This window comes from Macaca thibetana, chromosome 13 (assembly GCF_024542745.1).
Source record: "Macaca thibetana thibetana isolate TM-01 chromosome 13, ASM2454274v1, whole genome shotgun sequence".
NCBI lineage: Eukaryota > Metazoa > Chordata > Mammalia > Primates > Cercopithecidae > Macaca > Macaca thibetana.
In genome coordinates, this window is record NC_065590.1 from 42886849 (window position 1) to 42909837 (window position 22989).

At 36.3% G+C, this 22989-nt stretch overlaps 1 protein-coding gene across 2 annotated transcripts in view; it reads left to right on the forward strand.

Annotated features, from left to right (window-relative positions):
- The window catches only part of PELI1 (pellino E3 ubiquitin protein ligase 1), a 65625-nt gene that overhangs the window by 16479 nt on the left and 26157 nt on the right, over positions 1-22989 (forward strand). For both annotated transcript variants that reach the window (XM_050754822.1, XM_050754821.1), the window contains exon 2: positions 22758-22867. The gene's annotated coding sequence lies outside the window, so the exon portion shown is untranslated. The remainder of the gene's footprint in view (positions 1-22757; positions 22868-22989) is intronic.

Below are 22989 nucleotides of genomic sequence, written 5' to 3' on the forward strand. Positions count from 1 at the left end.
CCATGAAAACGAAGATTCTCTCCTAGATACTCAGGGCCTCAAGGAGAGAGAGGAGTAAAGGGTTGTGAAGGACACTAACAGGGTCTTTACATGTTGATTTCTAGAACTGATTTTAGTCTGAAAATGAAAACCCAGTTCTTACCAAAAAGGAATATAAGTTGCCCATTGTGTTTTACTCTTCCTTTTTAATACCCAAAGTATTAAATGAAATAAAAAATAATATATTATGGCCTCTAATATCATTTATATAGCTTCTTCTGTTTCCTCTGTTATATTACTGTGTATAGGAATAAGCACATCTATTCCCCAAAGGCTGTAACATTCTATAGTCTCTAGGAAATTTTATTTTTTTCTTCTAAATTTCTTGAATAAATTTTATGGAAATATTTATGCCTTTTTATGCACCAAATTAAAATGAAGACTTCATAAGATCTAATTTAGCAAACTATTTTTAATGTCTTTTCCTTTATTTCTTCAATATTAAGTGCTGCAAAATGAGCAAGACAGTTTCTCCCTTGGAGGAGTGTTCAGCTTTAATAGAAGATAGCACAAGGTCATATGTAACTATAGTAGAAAACTGGGTAAGGCCCATAAAGGAATTGCAGATAAACTATGGGAGCTCAAATAAGATTATACCCAGTTTAGGGTATAAGGAAAAACTTTCAGATTGGGAAAAGAACATCAAATGGGCCTTGAAATATTATTAGAAGTTTTTACAAGTGAATAGTGATAACGTTAACAACACTTGTTTACTGAGTATTTATTACATATTTAGTTTCATTTTTGTCAAAAATGTCTGATTATGAGCGTAGCATAGTGGCATGTGCCTGTAGTCCCAGCTACTCGAGTGGCAAAAATGGGAGTAACCCAGGAGTTTCAGACTCGCCCGGGCAATATAGCCAGACCCTATCTCAAAAGAAATTCTTTTTTTGATATATGTGATAGAGAGAGCAATAACCATGTCACTTTAAATTGCGGGGGGGAAGTTGGGAAGAATCTGGAATTATGGTGAATTCAAAAGACACAGGATTAGAAATTTCAAAATCAAAAGTCACGTAGCTTATTGGGACACATCAAGTGAGAAGCTTTCTACTGCAGCCACCACAATAATTTTTTGTAGTATATACTAGAGTTGAGAATCATTTCTAACAAAAATTATGTTGTGTCTCTGGAGAGGTAATCAGTGATTTGCATGAAAACTTAATAGTACATGCATTGCCTTAAAAAGTGTTACTTTAATCTTCTATCATTTAAGAAATTCCTGTGACTTTATGTGGATCAGCAATACAAGCAATTGTAGACTATATTCTATTATACATATTCTAGAATCAGCAGTGTATGTATTTGTTTGGTGTTTACATAAGTCTTAGTGTGTTTTATAAATAATAGGATGGTTTGTTTAAAGTGGGCTTTTGAAGATACAGTGTAACTTTAAATGAATGGTCTTAGAAAACTTAATAGTCTAAATATGTACTGAAGAACATTTCATAATCACAGAAAAGGAATAATATATTTCATGAATTATTAAGAATTTGTCTTTAAATAAAGTCCTCTTTTTGAAAAGGTATTAAGAGGAATTAGACAAAACTTGTTTGAATATGGTTGTAATTGCAGTTTGAGTTATATATAAAAGAGCCCAATTAGTTTAAACAAATAGAATATCTGGGTTTATGGTATTCTGAGCCTCATATTTTTTTATTGAATGCCAGGGGTATATTAAAATGCCTCCATTTATGTTTCTGTACAAAAGATTGTTCTGACAGTAAGTTTAAGTTATTTTCACAACTTATTGCTGTCTAAAAATTTCTCTTGACTTCACATTTTGTTCTGAATATCTTGGTTTCTTTCCTCCGCCCACACAATGTTGAAGGCAAGGGAAGCAAGAGTTGCACAGTAATACAGTGAATTTGAGAACCCTGGCTTTTTTTCAAAACAAAATAAACCTTTATTACAAGATTGCTTTTTATTGATACTAAAAAAGGGTGGCACTTTGGCAAATGTTCAATAAGTGTATGAATAGCCTAATTGATTTAGCTGGAATGAATAAGAAGCTTTGCTATTTGTCCTTATAGATAGTTGGCTCAGTAAACATTGTGATGGTGATAGACCAAATTTTCCACGGTGAAAGGTAAAACAAAACAGCAACAAAAAACCCACCAAACTTAATAGGTCCAAATGTCAGCAATTTTATGTCTATGTCAAGGTCTTTAAAGAAGAAGCAATATGTTGATTAGGATCTCATTTGAATTTCTGTTGTGAAAAAATAATCATGTTAACTTACGTAAAACCCAAGAGTTTTGACAAATATTACTATGTGAAAATATTAATAGAGGAGATCCTTGCTGAGAATTTAAAGCTGCATGAAATTCATAGATATGTGTAGAAATTTAAACTTAGTGTCATATACTCCACAGTAAACTCCAGTAAAGGCAGGTGGCATAATTAGGACAAAGATAACAGTAGAAGCAAAATAAGAATTTGTTAAAAACCTAGTGGATGTCACATTAGTCTGACTCAGTCTGTAACTCTGGTCAGAAATGTAAAATTTTAGGGATTTTCAAGGTACTGTAAGAAAGAAAAGAATCTACTTTGGGGTGGGATGTGGGGAGAAAGAAATATTTCTGGCAATTAGAATGTATATAGTATATTTAAGAAGTACATTTGCAATTCTAATCACTTAGTTCAAAAGCAGAGAATTATATCATGTGTAATGTTACTCACTTTTAATACTATTATTATTACATGATTAAAAATAGAAAATATTGGAAAATTCTAGAAGGTAAAAGTGTTATTTCTAACTCCATTAGCTCCTTTTGAGATAGGAACATTTCTTATTAGTCTCTTAGCACAGAATCTGAACCATAATAGGTACTCCATAAATGTTTACTGAACTAACCTGAATTTTAGAAATATCAGGGTGTAAAGCAGAATTATTTTTCCAGGCTTTAAAACTGTACCACTCCTCCTTCCCCTTGTACACACCTTTGAATCTCAGTTTTGATACAAATAGGTTCTCAGTTTTGGGTGTGAAGAAAACTAGTTGATATATTTTTTAATCTACTAAATGTTGGCCTGAGCTGAAATTGCCTGAAAGGGAACTTGATTTAGGAGAATTCCTTCTTTTCAGAAAGAAGGACTTAGACTAAATTATGAATGGGAGGGAGTCTGTTTTCATCTGAGATGGCTGATTGGAAAAAGAGTAGATAACTAAGGTGGAGAGCTGATTTGAAAAAAGGAAAAGATAGTCCTGTCTAGTGGTCAGTCCTAACAGTGCGGTTAAAGGGGAGCTAAATTTCAACTTTCAGGGGTCAGTTGAGACAACCACCTAGATTTTCCAAGTTAGTTCCAATTTCAAGTACAGTAATCCTTTGACAACAAAGAAAAGAACTATAGTTAGCAAAATTGCAGTTATCACAGTCAAGGTCTTTGTTGCTAATAGAGGGCCGGGGAAAAGGTAAAACAGCATTAAATGAATATATTTTTAACATAACAAAAGTTCCCAGAAGATACCCACTTCAAATTCAAGCCATATTCATCAATGTTAAAAACTTTACTCTTCTTGCTCTTCTCCCTGATAGTGTGAGGAAAAATAAAATAAACTTAAAAAATAAGAAAACCTCACTCAACATGTAACTGTGATGTTATGATCTACTAAAGCATGGTAGCCCAACACGTTTCATACAGAATCATGCCTGTCTGAAATTTTAAATTTTTTTTTTTTTTTGAGACGGAGTCTGGCTCTGTGGTCCAGACTGGAGTACAGTGGTGTGATCTTGGCTTACTGCAAGCTCCGCCTCCCGGGTTCATGCCATTCTCCTGCCTCAGCCTCCTGAGCACCTGGGACTACAGGCGCCCGCCACCGCACCCGGCTAATTTTTTGTATTTTTTAGTAGAGACGGGGTTTCACCATGTTTGCCAGGATGGTCTCCATCTCCTGACCTCGTGATCCGCCTGCCTCGGCCTCCCAAAGTGCTGGGATTACAGGCGTGAGCCACCGCGCCCGGCGAAATTTTAAATTTTTTGTAGAGACAAGGACTCACTCTGTTGGCCAGGCTGGCTTCAAACTCCTGTGCTCAAGCAATCCTCCTGCCTAGGCCTCCCAAAGTGCTGGGATTACAGGTGTGAGCCACCTTGCTCGGCCTCAAATAAACTTTTAATGGCTTGGAATTTAATAGGTCTTGTGCCTTCATTCTCGTTTATTTTATTGTTGTTTAATAAATATCAGCAAAAGTGTTATATAACAACCTGGACTTTTGCAAATTAATATGTGTTAAGGGAATGTTTTTTCTGGTCTTGGTAGTCTATCTGTCTTTCTAAGAGTATAAAGAGATTTTTCGCCGGGCGCGGTAGCTCAAGCCTGTAATCCCAGCACTTTGGGAGGCCGAGACGGGCGGATCACGAGGTCAGGAGATCGAGACCATCCTGGCTAACACGGTGAAACCCCGTCTCTACTAAAAAATACAAAAAAAAAACTAGCCAGGCGAGGTGGCGGGCGCCTGTAGTCCCAGCTACTGGGGAGGCTGAGGCAGGAGAATGGCGTAAACCCAGGAGGGGGAGCTTGCAGTGAGCCGAGATCGCGCCACTGCACTCCAGCCTGGGGGACAGAGCAAGACTCCATCTCAAAAAAAAAAAAAAAAAAAAAAGATTTTTCTTTGCAGATGTAAAGAGGAGTTAATAATTGTCATACTTTTCGTTTACACCAAACTGAATTTTTTCAAGTAAGATTTTATATTTTGTTACACAGATATTAAAAATCATAATTGAATAATTTTTTTGGGTTTGTTCCAATCCACCTTCCCCTTCTCCCCCCCATCTCTAAGTAAACTCATACTTGATCTAATTTGTCCTTGTTCTCAATATCTAAAAATAGGAAGACCATATCTAACATCTATAGAGATTCCTTCTGATTAATTTTGTCCGGGCTAGTTTTACGTAGTTTAATAAGCATCCTCCAGCTTTATATACAGCTTCTTCTTTAACATAATTGCATTCTAGACATTTTCATGCAACCCATTTTACTTGAGGAGAGAGCCACATTACTGATCTGTTCTTGATCCATTTACCCAGAGAAAAAGGACAGATGCAAACTCATCTCTGTGTGGTGATTCCAAGGATCTCCTGCCTTCCTTAGGGAAAGAGCCTTTCTCCTGGGAGAAATTAAACCATAATATATGCAAATACTGAGGGAGGCCACATGAGCCTCCTGTATTCATCAACGTAGATTTTCACAAATAAACAATAAAAAATTACAAAGACAAATGAGAATCAGTAACTAGAAAGACAACCAGGCTGTGGGTGTCTTTTGTGGCTTCCAATTTATAGCTTTCCTCATCTGTCTTGTCTTAATATATATGGCACATCTTTCTCTCTCCACCTTTAGATTGACCTCTCATCTATCAGTTAATCTGTTCTGAAAGGTAACTCTATTTGAGATGACTTCCCAAGAGTTGCAAAAGTGAATTTTATGTGGGTTACACAGCCTATGTTTTGGGTCACACTATTTCAATATTCCACTCAAATTTGTCAAAAAAAAAGTAAGTTACTATAATGTAATAATGAACAGACTAAAAATTTAAATTTGTCATAGTACATTTTTTTTGTCCTAAACATTGTTTCCAGACTTCTGCCACTGGTTGGTTGGTTGATTTATTTATTCATGCAGTATGGAATGGTAGAAAGAACACATACTTAAATGTAGATCTCAGCTCTAGCCACTTAGTTTCTAAATGACCTTGAACAAATTATTTAGTCTAATTTCCTCATTTGTCATAGGACAATTGTAAAGATTAACATGTGACAGTTCCTAGTACCTACTATATACATGGGTGTTTTCTTCCCCTTTCTGAAACCTAAGTTTAAAGGGTTTTCATTAACTCTAGGATAAAGTTCAGTCTTTATCCTGATTCTTAAGGCCCACTATTACAGGCACTTCTTTACCTTTCCAGATGCGTCTCACTCAGCTATTAAACATTGATTCAGCACTTCCTGACAATCACTGAGCTTACAAAGCCATGGTTCATGATTTCTACGGACTTACTTTTCGTTTGTTTCCTAAGCAAACTCCATTGAACCTGACTTACTCTTTCCTGAGAACACAATATACTTTTTCCCCCGTCTTTTTTATCTTCATGCGATTGTTTCTTCCACCTAAACTGGTTTTCTTTCCACTTATCAAAGTCTGGTCTGTCTCTCAAGGTCCAAATCAAATACCTCTCGTTTTATGAAGCTTCCTCTTGTTCTTCTTCCTCCTAAGTAGTAACACTTTTCTTTGAAGTCTTACAGTATTTATGGTCTTTTGCGTTAATATGGTATCTGTTCTATACTGATTTGATTTACACCCTTTTTTAGTAAACAGAAGTAAACAAATGTTTGGTATAGGGAGCCATACCTTTTGCATTAGTTTGAATACTCCCATAACTTCTGACCTTATACTGAATGCTCAGTAATATTTGTTGGCTTAGTAATTGTATTGTTGGTGACTCTAGATGCACTAAATTAAAAGTAGGGAGACCCGCCGGGTGCAGTGGCTCACACCTGTAATTCCAGCACTTTGGGAGGCCAAGACAGGCAGATCACGAGGTCAAGAGATCGTGACCATCCTGGCCAACATGGTGAAACCCCGTCTCTACTAAACATAAAAAATTAGCTGGACATGGTGGCGCATGCCTGTAGTCCCAGCTACTTGGGAGGCTGAGGCAGGAGAATCACTTGAACCTGGGAGATGGGGGTTGCAGGGATCCGAGATTGCGCAACTGCACTCCAGCCTGGCAACAGAGCGAGACTCCATCTCCAAAAAAAAAAAAAAAAAGGGAGACCACAGCCCTTGGTTTAAAAACTGCTCCAACATCAAAGCTAATTAAACTGCAAAGAAAGCTCACAATGGTTATTAATAGAAGAAATCATTAATGAGCATTTTATGGAGAGTATAGGTTTAATATCCCTTAACCAGATCCTTGGGACCAGAAGTGTTTTGGATTTTGGAATATTTGCATATATATTATGAGATATCTTGGGGATGAGACCCATAAAATTCATTTATGTTTCATATATACCTTATATAAATAGCTTGAAGACAGTTTTATACAATATTTTTACTAATTTTGTACGTGAAAGTTTGTGTTAAGTACTTACATGTGGAATTTTCCACATATGATGTCATGTGTTGCTCAAAAATTTCAGATTTTGGAGCATTTTGCAGTTTCAGATTAGGGTTGATCAACCTGTACTAACCTAGGTACTTCTATGGTGGAGGGATATCATCGTCTGGTAACCTAGACATATTAGTTATTAGAAAATTTTGACTTTTAGCTATTTAACCAAATAGGACTGTTAGCTAGCTAGAGGGACAGGCTAGGTAATTAATTAAAACATTAGGTATTTACATTAAATGCCAGTCATTGGATTAAATACCAGATCTGTTGGTTTGGTAATGTCTTTGTCCTCAGAGGAATCAAGTGAAACTATATTGGTCATGGGATTATATTGAGCAATGCGTTTGAATATTCAACTTTCTTTGATGCTGTTGCTGTGGTATGATACAAAAATCTGTTTGGTCTTTCTACCACGTGGTGTTCCTGGCACAGAGTTCCTATAACGCTTAGAATTTTTTGAGTGCTAGGATGTCTTTTATTATTCATAACAACCCCCTTTCTGATCATAATAGAAAGGTAACTTAGGATGGGGCCCTAAGATGGCCTCAGGATGGGGCTGGTCACCAGAAGGACCAAGAAATTAAGAGGGTTGGGACTTTTGTCCTCACCCAGTGACCTCTGGGAAAGGGACAGAGGCCTGGAGATTGAGTTTTTCGATTGGTGAACACATCAAGTTGCTGGGAGGGTGGCATTCCTGGAGAGGGCATGGAAGCTTCACTTCCCTACCCTACCCACCCTCCCCCCCACGTACCTTGCCCTTGCCCTGTGCATCTCTTCCATTTGGCTGTTCCTGGGTTGCATTCTTTGTAATAAACCAGTAAACACAAAAGAAGTGTTTTCTTGTTCTTTCTGTGAGCTGTACCAGTAAATTATGGAACCTGAGGAGGGGGTTGTGGGAACCCTCAATTTACAGCTAGTTGGTTAGAAGTCAGGTTTTTGGGACTTTTGATTGCCATCTGAACTTAGGGGAGTCTTGTGGCATGAGCCCTTTAACTTGTGAGATCTGACGCTAACTCCAGGTAGATAATAATGTCAGAATTGAGTTGATTTGTTGGATGCCCAGTCGGTGTCAGAATTGGAGAGTTGGTGGTTGATGTCAGAGAGAACACTCCTTGAACATGATGCGAGATTATCAGCAAAAACATAAACAAAAAAGCACATGTTTATGATTAAAGCTAATCTGGAACAAATTATGAGATTTAAAATTCCAAACCTAGGTGTCAATTTCATAATTTCTGGTACAAAAAGCAGTTCATTTGGGAAAGTTTTCAGTTTTGCTTGTGAAAACTTATCTTGTAGAATGTTCAAATGATTAGTTTCCCTCAGTTTCTCTGGCCAAGAAGTAGGAGTTAACAGTATTTAGAATTTTTAAAATTTATGTAGGTTATAAAGTTGCATAAGATCAGGAATGTATTTGAATTTCAGAGGTATGTGCTAGCATCCAGTGAACCTTGAGTCTATAGCAGGGTTTTGTTTTTAATGTGCTAGAGCTTTATTTGCTTATTTCTTGTAACCACTTTATTGAGGTATAATTTTCATACCATTTATGTAAACACTTAAAGGGTACACTTTAGTGGTTTTTAGTATAGTCTTAGAGTTGTGCAGCACAATTAATTTTAGAACATTTTTCATCATCCGAAAAACAAATCTCATAATCTTTAGCTATCATTCCCCAATTTCCTATTCTGTCCCCTTCCTTTCCCCTCCCAGGCAACCACTAATCTACTTTCTTTCTGTCTCTGGATTTGCCTGTTCTGCACATTTCATTTAAATGGAATTATACAATATGTGATCCTTTGTGACTGACTTCTTTGACTTAGCAGAATGTTTTCCAGATTCATCCATATTGTAGTATTTATCAGTAGTTCATTCCCTTTTATTGCAAAATAATATTCCATTGTATGGATATACTACATTTTGTTTATCCAACCATTGATGGACATTTGGGTTGTTTCTACTTTGGGGCTATTAATGCTGCTATGAACATTAATGCACAGTCTGTGTGTGGCCATAGGTCTTCATTTCTCCTGGGTATATACCTAGGAATTGAATTCCTGAGTCACATGATAACTTAATGTTTAATCTAGAGGAACTGCCAGACTGTTTTCCAAAGTAACTACACCATTTTACTTTCCCACTAGCCATGATTGAGGACTCCAGCTTTTCCACATCCTTACCAATATTTGTCATTATCTGACCTTTTGATAATAGCCATGGGTTTGAAGTGATCATTGTGGGTTTGATTTGTATTTCCCTAATGGCTAATGAGCATCTTTTTATGTACATATTGGCTATTTGTATATCTTCTTTGGAGAAATAAGTGGATCCTTTACCAATTTTTAATTTCATTTATATTTTATTGAGTTATGAGACCTCTTTAGATATTCTAGATATAAGTACCTTATCAGATACATGATTTGCAAATAATTTTTCTCATTATGTGGGTTACCTATGGCAATACTTTTGATACCTAGTTTTCTTTTGTTTGTTTAAGGAGACTGCCAGGTAAACAAAGCCCACAAAGCCAGAATATGAACAGCCAATTTAGGGAGGCAGTGCTCTATCTGGTGAGCAAAAAGAAACAAATCTTCATGGTATGCCTGTCATTAAATTTGTATCTAATTTTCGGCTTTTTCTTTGTGGTATACAGTTATAACAACATATAGAAAAGAGTGGAGCTAAAGTTGAACAGTTGGCCATCTCCTGTAATAATACACAGTACAAGGTAGGAGTTACTTATTGGCTGACTGCTCTGTTCTTTAGTGCTTGTGGTATTGCCTCCAAAATTAATGAAACAGACTCTAACATAGGAGTCCCAAGATCAGTTAGCTAGCTGCACTACTTAGCCCTATGACTGTCATTAAATAACTTACCCTCTCTGAATACAGATTTTTCTCATCTATTATAAAATGAAATTGGAAGGAAAACTGAACAACTTGCACAGTATATTCTTTAAGGTTCTTTCCAGCTTTAAAATGTAATTATATAATGCAGTCACACCGTGATTATTTTTCTTCTTAAACCTTGTTGAAAAATCTTAGGCCTAATGTACGTTTTCGCGAAAGGATTGGAGTTAGATGGATTTGACAAGTAAAAAACTGGGCATGTGTCGATATTCAGTACAAATGTACTGCAGAATAGCAAATGCCATCTGCGTGAATTTGCACTGTGGGGTGGAGGAACGTGACCTAAGAGTCACCTGTGGAGTGGAACTAAAGGAAGAAATAATTTATGCACCTGCTGAGGGTGTGGCTAGAGGTAAAGGGACTGTGAGGAATGAGTCCTTGATTGCCTTCTTGGAAGTATTGAGAGATCATTAAAGAAGAAGGACGTTCTCAGAGGTCATTGTATCTCCGGGTGAAGCAAACCTAGTAAGAAAAGAAACCTCTGAAAAGGCCTAGAAATTGTGAGGTAAGCACACTTTGTTTTGTTCGTTTTTTTTTCTGGAGTTATTTTTTTTTTAAGTTTCAGAGTACCAAAGTTTATCATTTTCCTGAGCTCAACAGAGATAATTGCTAGAGGTTCAGACATTGTAGAGGAAAATAAGGAAGTTTAAAACTTTTGTAAGCCAAGCAGGATGTGGAAGAGTAGGGGAAAGGTCATTGAGATTCAGGTTCATTTGCCAAAGTTTGGTAACTTTGATTCCAACCAAGAACACTACTTCAGGTTTTGGTTATGTTTTGTTTTTGTATCAATTGGTCCCCATGATGTTATTAATTAAACATCATTGTAAATAAAGCGTATATGAGAAGTAAAAAGAAAGTTCTCTTTTAAAAAAATGTAATTTTGAAAAGAAAAGTTTGGAAATTCTAACCCTTTTTTCTTTGATTATTTATTCCATTATAAAAGTAGCTCATTATAATACTCTTTTTTGTTTTGTTTTGTTTAAGGAGACTGCCAGGTAAACAAAGCCCACAAAGCCAGAATATGAACAGCCAATTTAGGGAGGCAGTGCTCTATCTGGTGAGCGAAAAGAAACAAATCTTCATGGTATGCCTGTCATTAAATTTGTATCTAATTTTTGGCTTTTGCCGAAAATTTTCGGTTTTGCTCTTATTGCCCAGGCTGGAGTGCCATGGCGCGATCTCGGCTCACCACAACCTCCGCCTCCCAGGTTCAAGCTATTCTGCTTTAGCCTCCTGAGTAGCTGGGATTACAGGCATGCGCCACCATGCCTGGCTAATTTTGTATTTTTAGTAGAGACAGGGTTTCTCCATGTTGGCCAGGCTGGTCTCGAACTCCTGACCTCAGGTGATCCACCCGCCTTGGCCTTCCAAAGTGCTGGGATTACAGGCGCGGGCCACGGCACCTGGCCAGCTCATTATGATACTTAGAAAATATGGAGATTTTATCTTTAATGTCTTCTTAGAACTTTTTAAGAAAAAAATATATTTCCTCAAAGAGATTATTTGATATAAACACAGATCTTTAAAGACATAAGGAATTTTTATACTCTCAGTGCTCTGTTTTTAATCATCAAGATAGTAATGATGATATAGGAACTATTGATATCTTGGTTTCCCTAGGGTTAAAAAGGAGATATGCTTCCAAAGTTAAGAGAGTTGGTATGTTGGTTCAAAGAATGACAGGACCTCAGGTTTTGTTATGGAATCAAGTATAAGGCATTGAGAGTCAGCTGCAACTACATTCTATTTAGTATGAGTATAAAGTTTGTCATGTCCGGCTTCTTGAGCAATCTCATCAGCCCAGAATCACATGACAAGGCAGGATCATCAAACAACAAACCCTAGAATATGCCCCGATCATTTTTGCAGTTTCCTGGACTGAACAGGTATCAACAATGGATATAAGCAGCCTATCTGTGCAGATTTATTTCGCTGTAACCTAAGTGGGCCTGCTGCCAGCACAAGGAGCAAACGAAACATTAAACAGATTTACAGAACTGCTTCAGGGGATGTGACAGCTACAGAATGCTGGGAAGCAACAGAAGTAAACTTGTAGCTGTGTGATAGAGGGTGGTTCATTTTGTGCCAAGGCATTAAGTTACTACATACTGTTATAGTGATGTTCTCTTAAAAATGATAGCCCTACTGTGAAACAGAACTGTTGTCCTGTGGACACATTGTAAGAAGGCTTTGCAGATAAACTTAGGGCCACCAAAAGTATTTTTATACTACTTTTTTAAAAAAAGATCAATGTATTTATAGGTGGGACTTTGAATGATTCCAATTAAGGTCACCAAGGACACTTACTGAGTCTCCAGTCAGGTTTTATTAGCAATGTATTATTCAGTATAGCATAATTGAATTAAGGCTAAAATTGTCTAGATAGCCATTTACTTAGGTGGCTCAGAACTGTGGGTATCAATACTAATTTTAGGGCTCTGCTGTAATAACTAGTAACTTTTTACAAAAGGGTTGAACACTTGAGGGCTGCTAAAGAACTTTAATAAAAGAATGTCAAGCATCTAGACTCAAGTTGAACTTTAATGAGTGGAGATTATCAGTGATTTGCATGGGCAAATTATTGAACAAGTATGAAAAGCATTTACTATTGTGACTTAATTTTAGTATTCTTTTAAATAATCCTAAATGTAATTAATCAGGTTCGCCTTTGACTATTTGGAGGATTAGACAAGCTCTGTGTGTAACCATTCACCATAAGAAAACACAGTTCTTTTCCTGAGACAGCATGTGGGGAAATTTGGAGTGGCAGGCAGTACTTTCTAGAATGGAATTTACAAGTGGGATAATCTGAGAACAGCACATGTCAGTAAGTTGGTGCTTTCCATAGCAATTTGATTAAGCTTGTCCAATCCCAGCTTACCTCTGGGTACTGCTGTAGTTTCTCCATATTCATAAGCATCAAATGTATCTAATTTATTTTAAAGTTGTAAAGAATAAAGCTGGAAATAAACAAGTGTGATCCATTGAAAATGTGATTGAATGTTCACCTGTTTTTATGCCTGAGATAATATAGTATTTTATAACCAGACCACAAAAATCAGTTTCACTTAATAGTGCTAAAGGGGCTACCTTCTTTACATATGAATTGTATTGATTTTTGTGTTTTTTTAAATGTAGTGTCGCTTAACGAATTGAGTACTATACTAAATCTGTAAAAATAGGTTTACTAATATGAAAAGGCGCTTCAATATTATAGTTATACTTCTGACATTTATAGAATATATAGTTAATTCAGGCTGCTTCTTAAGAAATGGAATATCAATACTCTTTCTGGAAGTACCTTACTCTATAACTTGATATTAAGCCTGTGTTAAAAATTGCTCTGTGCTTCCTCTTCCATTTCTTCCCTTTTAGGGCACAGACTTCCTTAGGGAGGAGGTGAGGGAGAAGTGAATTGTCACTTTGGTCAGTGGAATCTAGAATTTTGTAGTGTTTACCTATTTTGCGTAACATAGGCCCACCTACACACATTATGAGGTGCTTAAGTGAAAAAACCGTGAGCAGACAGCCAGCTATTCAGTGTGTGGTTCCAACTGTAACTGGCAGATGCTTTAATGCTATCTGGATTTTATTTTTCCGTGAGAAGGTTGTCTTTATAGCGTGTGGTGATAACGATGAAATAGAGAGAGGTGTTCTGTGGCTTCATTTTAAGTGTCACATTGTCAATGCTTCAGGTTAAAAGTAAGCTTGCAAAAGGAATGATTTGAAGCATAATTCATCAGATCTTTTCTATTTAACTTTTCACATTTATTTTTTCATATTCAGTTTTAGGAAGTATGTTGTATGGATTAAATTTCCTTCCATCTTAGGGAAGGAGTTAAGTAAATCTCAAGCTCTAAGGCTTTTGTGTTCTTAGAGAATATTTACACTATGAATCTCATCTCTCATCAGTCTTAAAGCTTAAGAAATATCACTACAGGTGTCTATTGCCTGTTGATTATTGGTCAACAGAGAACTGAAAGCTGTTCGTTTTTAATATTTTTGCAATCCAAGCTACAGTACTTAGGGTTAAAAAAAAAACAAACATGTTTTAGAACTTAATGTTGTTCATTGTTACAAATTTGAGAATTATGTTGTTTTGTAGCCAGAATGGTGATGCTGTCATTGTACTTTAATTAGCTGTGGACAACTTATTCAGAAGCATAGTTTTTCAGCCATAAATCTTTTCCCAAGATCTTCTAAAAAAGAGATCTGGACCTTTGGGACAACTACAATTTAATATTTAAATATTATAAGGTGGGAAAAATTATGAAGAATTTGTTAAAAATATTGACAGTCATGCTTTATAGAGATTTTAAGTAATGTTTCTACCTGAATATTCTGTTTGTTCTTCCTCTGATATGGTTGGAAGGGATTTAATAATTTTAGGTCTAATGATTGATGAGGGGGACTCTTTCCGCTAAAAAATGAATAATTAGTTTCCCAGCAGTGTTCTTTTTTGAAACATTTTATTTTCACCAGAAGAAAAAGTGTAATTGAAAATGTTTTTCTTTCTATAGGAAATTCATGAAAAGCTTAATCTGATTTCTAGAATACAGACATGCTGCTCAGTAATGTATGATTGTTTTGGATCCAATTTTCTAATCTGTTTGTGAGGAGGCAGTATTCATTCTCTTGTGTAGGTATAAAATGGATGTTAAGTTAGTGACAAGAGAAAAGTTGTAATTTTGGAAAGAAAGTTGATCATAATAATTTACCTAATTGGGGTATTTTTAATGTGCTAGCATAACAATAATCAAGAGTGGATAAAGAGGGAATTCATAGAAATATCCCAGCTGTATGTATTTATTGTTTTGCTAATGAAAAGGGCTAAATAGGAATACCATGTTGAGTGATTTAAAATATTCACTCTGTTTAAACAAACAAAGGGGCTGGGCACGGTGGCTCATACCTGTAATCCCAGCACTTTGGGAGGCCAAGGTAGGCAGATCACGAGGTCAGGAGATTGAGACCATCCTGGCTAACACAGTGAAACCCCTTCTGTATTAAAAATACAAAAAATTAGCTGGGCGTGGTGGCACGCACCTGTAGACCCAGCTACTCAGGAGGCTGAGGCAGGAGAATTGCTTGAACCCTGGAGGCGGAGGTTGCAGTGAGCCGAGATCATGCCACTCCACTCCAGCCTGGGCGACAGAGCGACACTCCGTCCCAAAAAAAAATTATTGGGAAAACATTGTGATTTGGTTAAGGAAAGATTAGATGCTACTTTTGAAAACTTTTCATGACCCAAAGAGAAAATTAGAACTCTCGTAAGATGAAACGTTTGTTCGTTAGAGTAGTAATAATTGTCATCTTTTAATAACGATTTCTCTCTCTTAGTAGTAGTCGACTTTACTACAGTATTAGAGACTTACTTGTAATTTGATTTTTCAACTACATTTTTCTGTTTTCATTCCTTTTGAATGAAGCTTATAATGGAATTTCGAAACTAAGACTTAAAGTTAGCTTCTCTAAAAAAGCAGAGAATATATGCTCTATTTAGATGTTTGATTTAGATGTAGTTCCCCCCCATGGAGAATCAAATGTTCATACAGCATTCAACCTTGAAACTAAGTGTAATGTTTTTTGAGGTCTTTGATTATATTTCCAGGTCTATTATATATTAAGAGTGGTTAAAAAAAAATAGAACTTTCTGCATGGTATCAAAAGTTATCTACAAAGAACAGATTATAAACATTTTTTTAAGATACTGAGAAATATGAATCTCTAAGAAAATAATTAAATATTAAGTGATGGGGCAGCATCACCATAAATCAACCAAGTATGCCCAACTAAATACGTAGTAGGTATTTAATAAATGCTTGATTTTTTTTTTTTTTTTTTTTTTTTTTTTGAGAATAGCTTTAAGATACCCAAAAGTCTTTGACTTGTAGTCATTTGAAATTTTGCTGAGGCACAAGTTGAGTCCTGTGCTGTGAGGTTGGTTTATAAAAAAAGAGAAAAAAAAAAGAGTGTATTTAGTGAGTGAAGCAAACTGAATTTCATTCAGTCCTCACAACAAATCCTATGAGGTTTGGGAAGCGTTGTCCTCATTTTATAGGATGAGAAAATCATGTGCTACAGAGCTGGTTTGTAAATCTGAGAATTTGTGAAGGACCCTCCTGACTGTCAAGGACCCAAGTTCTCAGTTGGCCCTAAGTACAGTCATGGCTTAGTCCTTCATGAGTGTCTCTTCTAGTTTAAAGAAAACAATCATAATGAAATAATTAGTGATAATTCAATAAAATGACTTTCTGGCTTTTCAAGATTTATATTTTTCTTAAAGCTTTTTAAATGAAATGTGTCAAAATTACCTATGGCTGCTGCTTGTTCTTTATTCTTCCTCCTCCAAGCCCTCATTCCTTTTCCCTTCATAAACTCTTAAGAGTACGATTGATGTGGGTAGGTGGCAGAACTGAAATAAGTTCAAATATCCTTAAAGATTTTGGTATATAGTATTAACTCAGAAGCTGTAATATGATTGCATATATAAAGTGTTTTCTAATAAAACCACCAGGAGCATTCAGTAGTAAAATTGCCATTTATATGTCACAAGTGTTTTTTGTTTTTATTTTTAAGAAAACACCGTAAAGTATTGTTCTGCCAAATTCTTGCCAGTGTGTAGCTAGGTCACTTTGGTTAGGTATCACTCAGTCCAGTGAGTGGTCACACTTGTGTAGTACCAACTGTCCCTGACAGTTTCACATCAGAAAAAGGACATGAGACCTGGCAAGCACTATGACTTGGGAGGGCCAGTACAACATGGAATTCTCACACCTTTAAGTTGGAAGAAGGCTGACTGCACTCCAGCCTGGGCAACAGAGCAAGATTCTGTGTCAAAAAAAAAAAAAAAAGTACATACCTTAATTAAAAATACTTGATTGCTTAAAAAAAAAAAAAAGCTTGACAATCATCTGAGCTTTCAGCAAATTGTGATCTTTGCTGGCTGCCAACTGATCAGGGTGGTGGTTGCCAAAAGTTGGGATGCCCATGGCAGTTTCTTAAAATAAGACAACAATGAAGTTTCCCACATTGATTTCTTCCTTTCACAAAAGATTCTCTGTAGCATGCAATGCTGTTTCATAGCATTTTACCCACAGTAGAACTTCTTTCAAAATTGGAATCAATCCTCTCAAACTCTGCTACTGCTTTATCAACTAAGTTTATGTAATATTCTAAATCCTTTGCTGTCATTTCAAAATTGTTCACAGCATCTTCATCAGGAATAGATTCCATATAAGGAAGCATTCATCTCCTTGTACATTTCCATTAGAGTTTTTGGATGACTAGGTGCATTGTCAGTGAGCAGTAGTATTTTAAAAGGAATGTTCTCCTGAGCAGTAGTTCTCAACAGTGGGCTTAAAATATTTAGTAAACCATGTTGTAAACAGATGTGCTGTCTTCCAGGTTTTGTTGTTTCCTTTATAGAGGACAGGCAGAGTAGATTTAGCATCATTCTTAGGGACCTAGGACTTTCAGAATGGTAAATAAGCATTGGCTTCAACTTAAAGTCACCAGCTACATTAACTCATAACAAGAGAGTCAGCCTGTCCTTTGGAAGTTTGAAACCAGGAATTGACTTCTCTCTAGCTATGAAATGCTGTCTGCCATCCTAGATGGCATCTTCTTCAATAGAAGGAAGGCTATTTTGTCAACATTGAAAATATCTTATTTAGTGTAGCCATCTTCATCAATGACCTTAGCTAGTAGATCTTCTGGATAACTTGCTTCAGCTTCTCCATCAGCACTTGCTCCTTCACCTTGCACTTTTGTGTTGTGGAGATGTGACTTCTTTCCTTAAACTTCATGAACCAACCTTTGCTAGCTTCATCTCTTCTTCTGCAGCTTTCTCACCTCTCTCAGCCTTCATAGAATGGAAGAGAGTTAGGGCCTTGCACTGGATTAAGCTTTGGCTTAAGGGAATGTTGTGGCTGGTTTGATCTTCTATCCAGACCACTCAGACTTTCCCCATATCAGTTATAAGGCTGTTTCATTTTCTTATCGTTCATGTGTTCACTGAAGTAGCACTTTTAATTTCCTTCAAGAACTTTTCCTTTGCATTCACAGCTTGGCTAACTGGCAGAAGAGGCCTAGCTTTCAGCCTGTCTCAACTTTCAATGTGCCTTCCTCAGTAAGCATCATTTCTAGCTTTTGATTTAAGGGGAGAGACTTGCAACTCTTCCTTTCACTTAAACAGTTAGAGGCCACTGTAGGATTATTAAATTGGCATAATTTCAATATTGTGTCTCAGGAAATAGGGAGGTTTAAGGAGAGTGAGCAAGATGGGAGAAAGAGCAGTCAGAACCCACTCAGCATTTATCAATTAAGTTTACCACCTTATATGGACACAATTCAGGACACCCCCAGTTACAACAGTAACATCAAAGATCACTGATCACAGACCACCATAACAGATACAATAATAATAATAATAATAATGAAAAAAGTTTGAAATACTGTGAGAATTACCAGAATGTGACACAGACATGAAGTGAGCACATGCTGTCAGAAAATTTGCACCATGCAGGGTTGCCACAAACTTTGAATTTGTAAAAAACACAGTATCTGTGAAACACAATGAAATAAAGCAAAGTGCGATAAAACCAGATGTGCCTGTACTTTAAAACTCAATTGTTTCAGCAATTCCAGAGTGCTGATTTGTAACCTTAGTTTTGTTATCTGTAAAATGTGGGTTATAATAGTTCCTATCTCATAAGGTTGTCCCAGAGATTAAATCACTTAATACATGTAAAGTGCTTAGAACAGTGCTTGGCGCAGAGACAGAATTCAGTGTTTGCCATTATGAAAAGGGACTACCAGTGTGGGATGCTGACTTTAGAAAATGATAGGATTTCCCCCGAATATCCTTTTATCCCATGTTTTTGTTCCAAATAACTGTCAAATCCCACTGAATTTGCTGCTTTTTGCAGAATTTTATTTGCGACTTTAATGGTTAAACCTAGAGGACTTTCTAATCTTGCTTTCTGAGGAGCATTTTATCATTTTAGGAACTTTGGTAATCTAAAATTGTTGAATACAAGCTAAGAATGGGCAGAGACAATAAAACTGTTTGGGTTCTTAGTTGTGTCTTTAAAAATATATTTTCTAGGTGTGGGGAATTAAGTGATTATTGTGGGTAAGGTTGCAAGTCGATGTAAACAGCTCTCCTTCCACAATCAGGGAGCACTTGACCCTGTCTGTTCCTAAGCTGTCTGGACTCACTTCTAATGTGTATGTTTTTCTTCCTGGTGGTACCAGGAATTTACGTTTGTGAAATACCCTGATTTTCCCCCCTTGGGTGGTTCCTTTCTGTCCTCATTTTTAAAATAAGCACACAAAGTCCACTTTATTTACTGAAATATTTGTTGTTGGCCACTACCAGGAAATGGTTGACAAGTACAGTGAACATTGAGGAAGTGACAAAGGTTCAAATAGTCTCAAAAAGCACTAGTCATAGTTGAATAGTTGTTACTAATCTATGCTGAAGTATAACTTTTTTAGGGTTTACTTTACACGTGAATATGTTCAAGTCCTCTAAATGGTTCTATAATAGGGTCTTTTAGTCTGTTTAGGAATTAGCCCCATTCTACCTTGTCTGGGGTGTGGAGTAATGACATCAGAAAACCTGGACCACTTTATCTCTGGTAGCTTCAGTTTCTCCATTTATAAAATGGGGACAAATGATTGTACTTTATAGTTGTAATAGAAATTAAATGGGTTAATGTATGTTGAGTTAACATGTGGATCTCAGTCCTAGCTCTGCCAGAATTCTTTGACCTTCAAACAGTCACTTGGCTTTTCTGACTTACTCAGTTCCCTTATCTGGAAAATAGAGTTAAGGCTTTCCTACCCAATTCACAGGGTTATTATGAGGGTCAAATAAAATAATATTTTGTGAAAGCATTTTGCTAATTACCATTCTATGCAAGTGCAAGATAGACCTTACCCCAGGGTTGATTCAAATTGACACCCTCTTTTGACCTAAAAGAATTCTCCCATGCTTTCCAAAACCTGCTTTTAATTTTTCTAAATATGAGTCGCTTAGTCCAGAAGTTACTTATCTAGCCTCCAAATATTTGCCTTTCTCTAAACAGCAGGCTACCCAGCACTAGCCTTATAGCTACTTCCTTGGCCACTCCAGCTCTAGTCGCTTTCTTCAACCATTTGAGAGAGGTAGCCACAGTATTAAAATATTTTAAATGCATGGAAACATTAATAATTAATTGCCATCAAGGCAAGATTCTCATTCTCACTCTCAGCCCCTTAAAAATTCTAGTAAAATACTGAAACTACACCCACCTTCAAAGCCATGGCCTTTACTAACACAAGTCTTAGTATAAATAACGTTTTATTATCAGTATCAGTATAATGTTAGTAAGCAAACATTAAGTACCTTACTATGTGCCAAGGAGTATGCCAGAAAAAGGGGAAATTTCTATCCCAAGAACAAAGTATGTTGTCTTCAAGATTGGAGCAGTGGTTCTCATAAGGTGGAGGAGTGAGTAGTGGGGAGATAGGAAGTTGAGGCATTTTTAAAGTCACAACTAGAATGTTCTGCCGGCGTCTAGGTAGAACAGAAAGGCCAGAGATACTGCTGAACCCCCTACAGTGCACAGGCCAGTACCCCACAATATAAAAATGTCAGTAAAGCCTAAGTTGAGAAACCCCAGTTTAAAGGAACACATACTGTCCCTAGGAAAGATGTTAATTGCTTTTCCATCCGGATGAAAATAAGTTATCCCTGTAGGTGATAGACTATCAGCATGTTATTTGGCTTCTCTAAGAGAGGAGGCTGGGAATTTGCACAGGTGGTGTCCTGTATCTTGGGAAGGGAAACATAGACTTCACTTCCTCCACCGCTGTGTTGAGAAGCTAAAAGACACTAGCAGAAAGTAGTAACCTCCAACTACTACTGCACACCATTATTTTTCCTTTTATGTAAAAATGCTGTGTGTTACTCCTGCTGGTTGCAAAAGAAGGAAGAAGGTGATTAAATTTTCACTCTTATCAAGAAACTGCTGTGAATTAAACTCCAGTCATCAGCTGAATTGGTTTCATAAAATGGTTCCACCGCAAACATACTAAAGCAGTTCTTTCTGTTTGAGTCATGTTTTTGAAATCAGCCACAAGGAAACTCTAGTATAGATGGAAATCTGTTTTATCTGAGATAATATATGCAGTCCACATTGTTTTTCATCATAAAGAAATGTTATAACATTTTCATGTTTTAAAACATTTTCCTTTCCTTTTTTTCTCAGTACCCCATTATGCCTACCCACTTGCCCACCAAAATAGAAGTGTTCAGAAGATTGTGTAAACAATCTGCATAAGATTTGTTTTGTCCCTTGCTTAGTATTTGTTTTGCTTTTTTTTTTTTTTTTTTTTTTTTTAGGGCAGGAATTTTGTACTTGTGTTCAGTAGGTAGTAAGCAGAAGGCTGTGTGTGATGTAAATAATGAAAGAAAACATTTGTTATGTTGAGGGACAAAGATTGATTTCTCAGTTTTTCTTCTTATGGGTGAAAGTGCAAGATATTATAGAAAGTCTTTCCTTTGGGAAAACTTGATATGAAAATAATTGTATTTCACTGGCCCTTAAAGAAGAAATGAGTAGAATGTTTAACAGTCAAATTAATAATACTATTCCTAATAAATATATATTTTATGACTTATTTTTCATGTTCTCCCCACCCACAAAGAAAATAACACTATTCCAGAATATATTTATTTAAAAAAATTTTTTAACTCTGGAAGTTTAGTTTCTGCTAGTGAGAGCAACATGCTTTCAAGTATCAAGCAGAGTTTTAAAGTAATAGACAAAATAGAAGACAGTTTTATTAGGAAGATTTTCTCTAGCATTTCTTCTAGTCTTGAGTAGAATTAATGGTGCTATTTCATGTTCTTGGTGCTAGATAACATTGGAATAGGGCTGAATACATGAGGTCAAACTAACTTAATTGAAGACCAACAAATGGAGCCAGTAATTGAAACATTTGGATGTTTTTTATCTACATACTCATTTAAAGTTCTCAAGTACATGACTTCAGGATTTTTTTTTTTTTTTTTTTTTTTTTTTTTTTTTTGAGACAGAGTTTCTTTCCATCACCCAGGCGGTAGGATCAGAGCTCGCTGCAGCCTCAAACTCCTGGGCACAAGTGATCCTCCCACTTCAGCTTTCTGAGTAGCTGGGGCTATAGGTGCATGCCATTACATTTGGCTAATTTTTTCTGTTTTTACTTTTTTTTTTCTTTTGTAGAGACGGGAGTCTTACTATGTTGTGCAGGCCGGTCTCGAACTCCTGGCTTCAAGTGATCCTCTCACCTTGGCCTCCTAAAGTGCTGGGATTACGGGCATGAGCCACCATGCCTAGCCTAGGAATTCATTTTGAAGAATTCTTTTATTCAGATTTTAAAATATAGAGAGAATATATAAAGAGAGTGAGTAGGAAAGCACTGTCTAGGTGTACTGGACTTAGTTAAAGACTATAAACCTTTGGGAAGATCATGAATCTTTCTTCAGAGAACACGTAAAAAAAAGGGTTCCAGGAGGAATAGCTGTCATAGCACATTTTATTTGCAGTTTAATAATGCCAGTTGTATATTGATTGATTATATGCCATTTTTAAATTTTAAAAACTTTATCTTGGGTCATTTATGTATATAAATAACTGGTACTACAAAAGTGTTTTATTTTGGGTTTCAGATTATCAAATACAGAAGTAGAAGCCAAGATTGAATGTGTTCCTGTGATTGAAACTTCGATGTCACTGAGAAAATAACCCCAGATAAGACCTTCTAACGGATCTAAGCAGAGTAAGAATGTGTCTGATTGGAAATACATTGCTTTTCTTGGCTAATTTGACCAAGGGCTCTAGAAAGTATATGGAGGGTGCCATGCCAGCCCTCCTCTTGTTTTTTAGTTTCTTGTCTAAGCA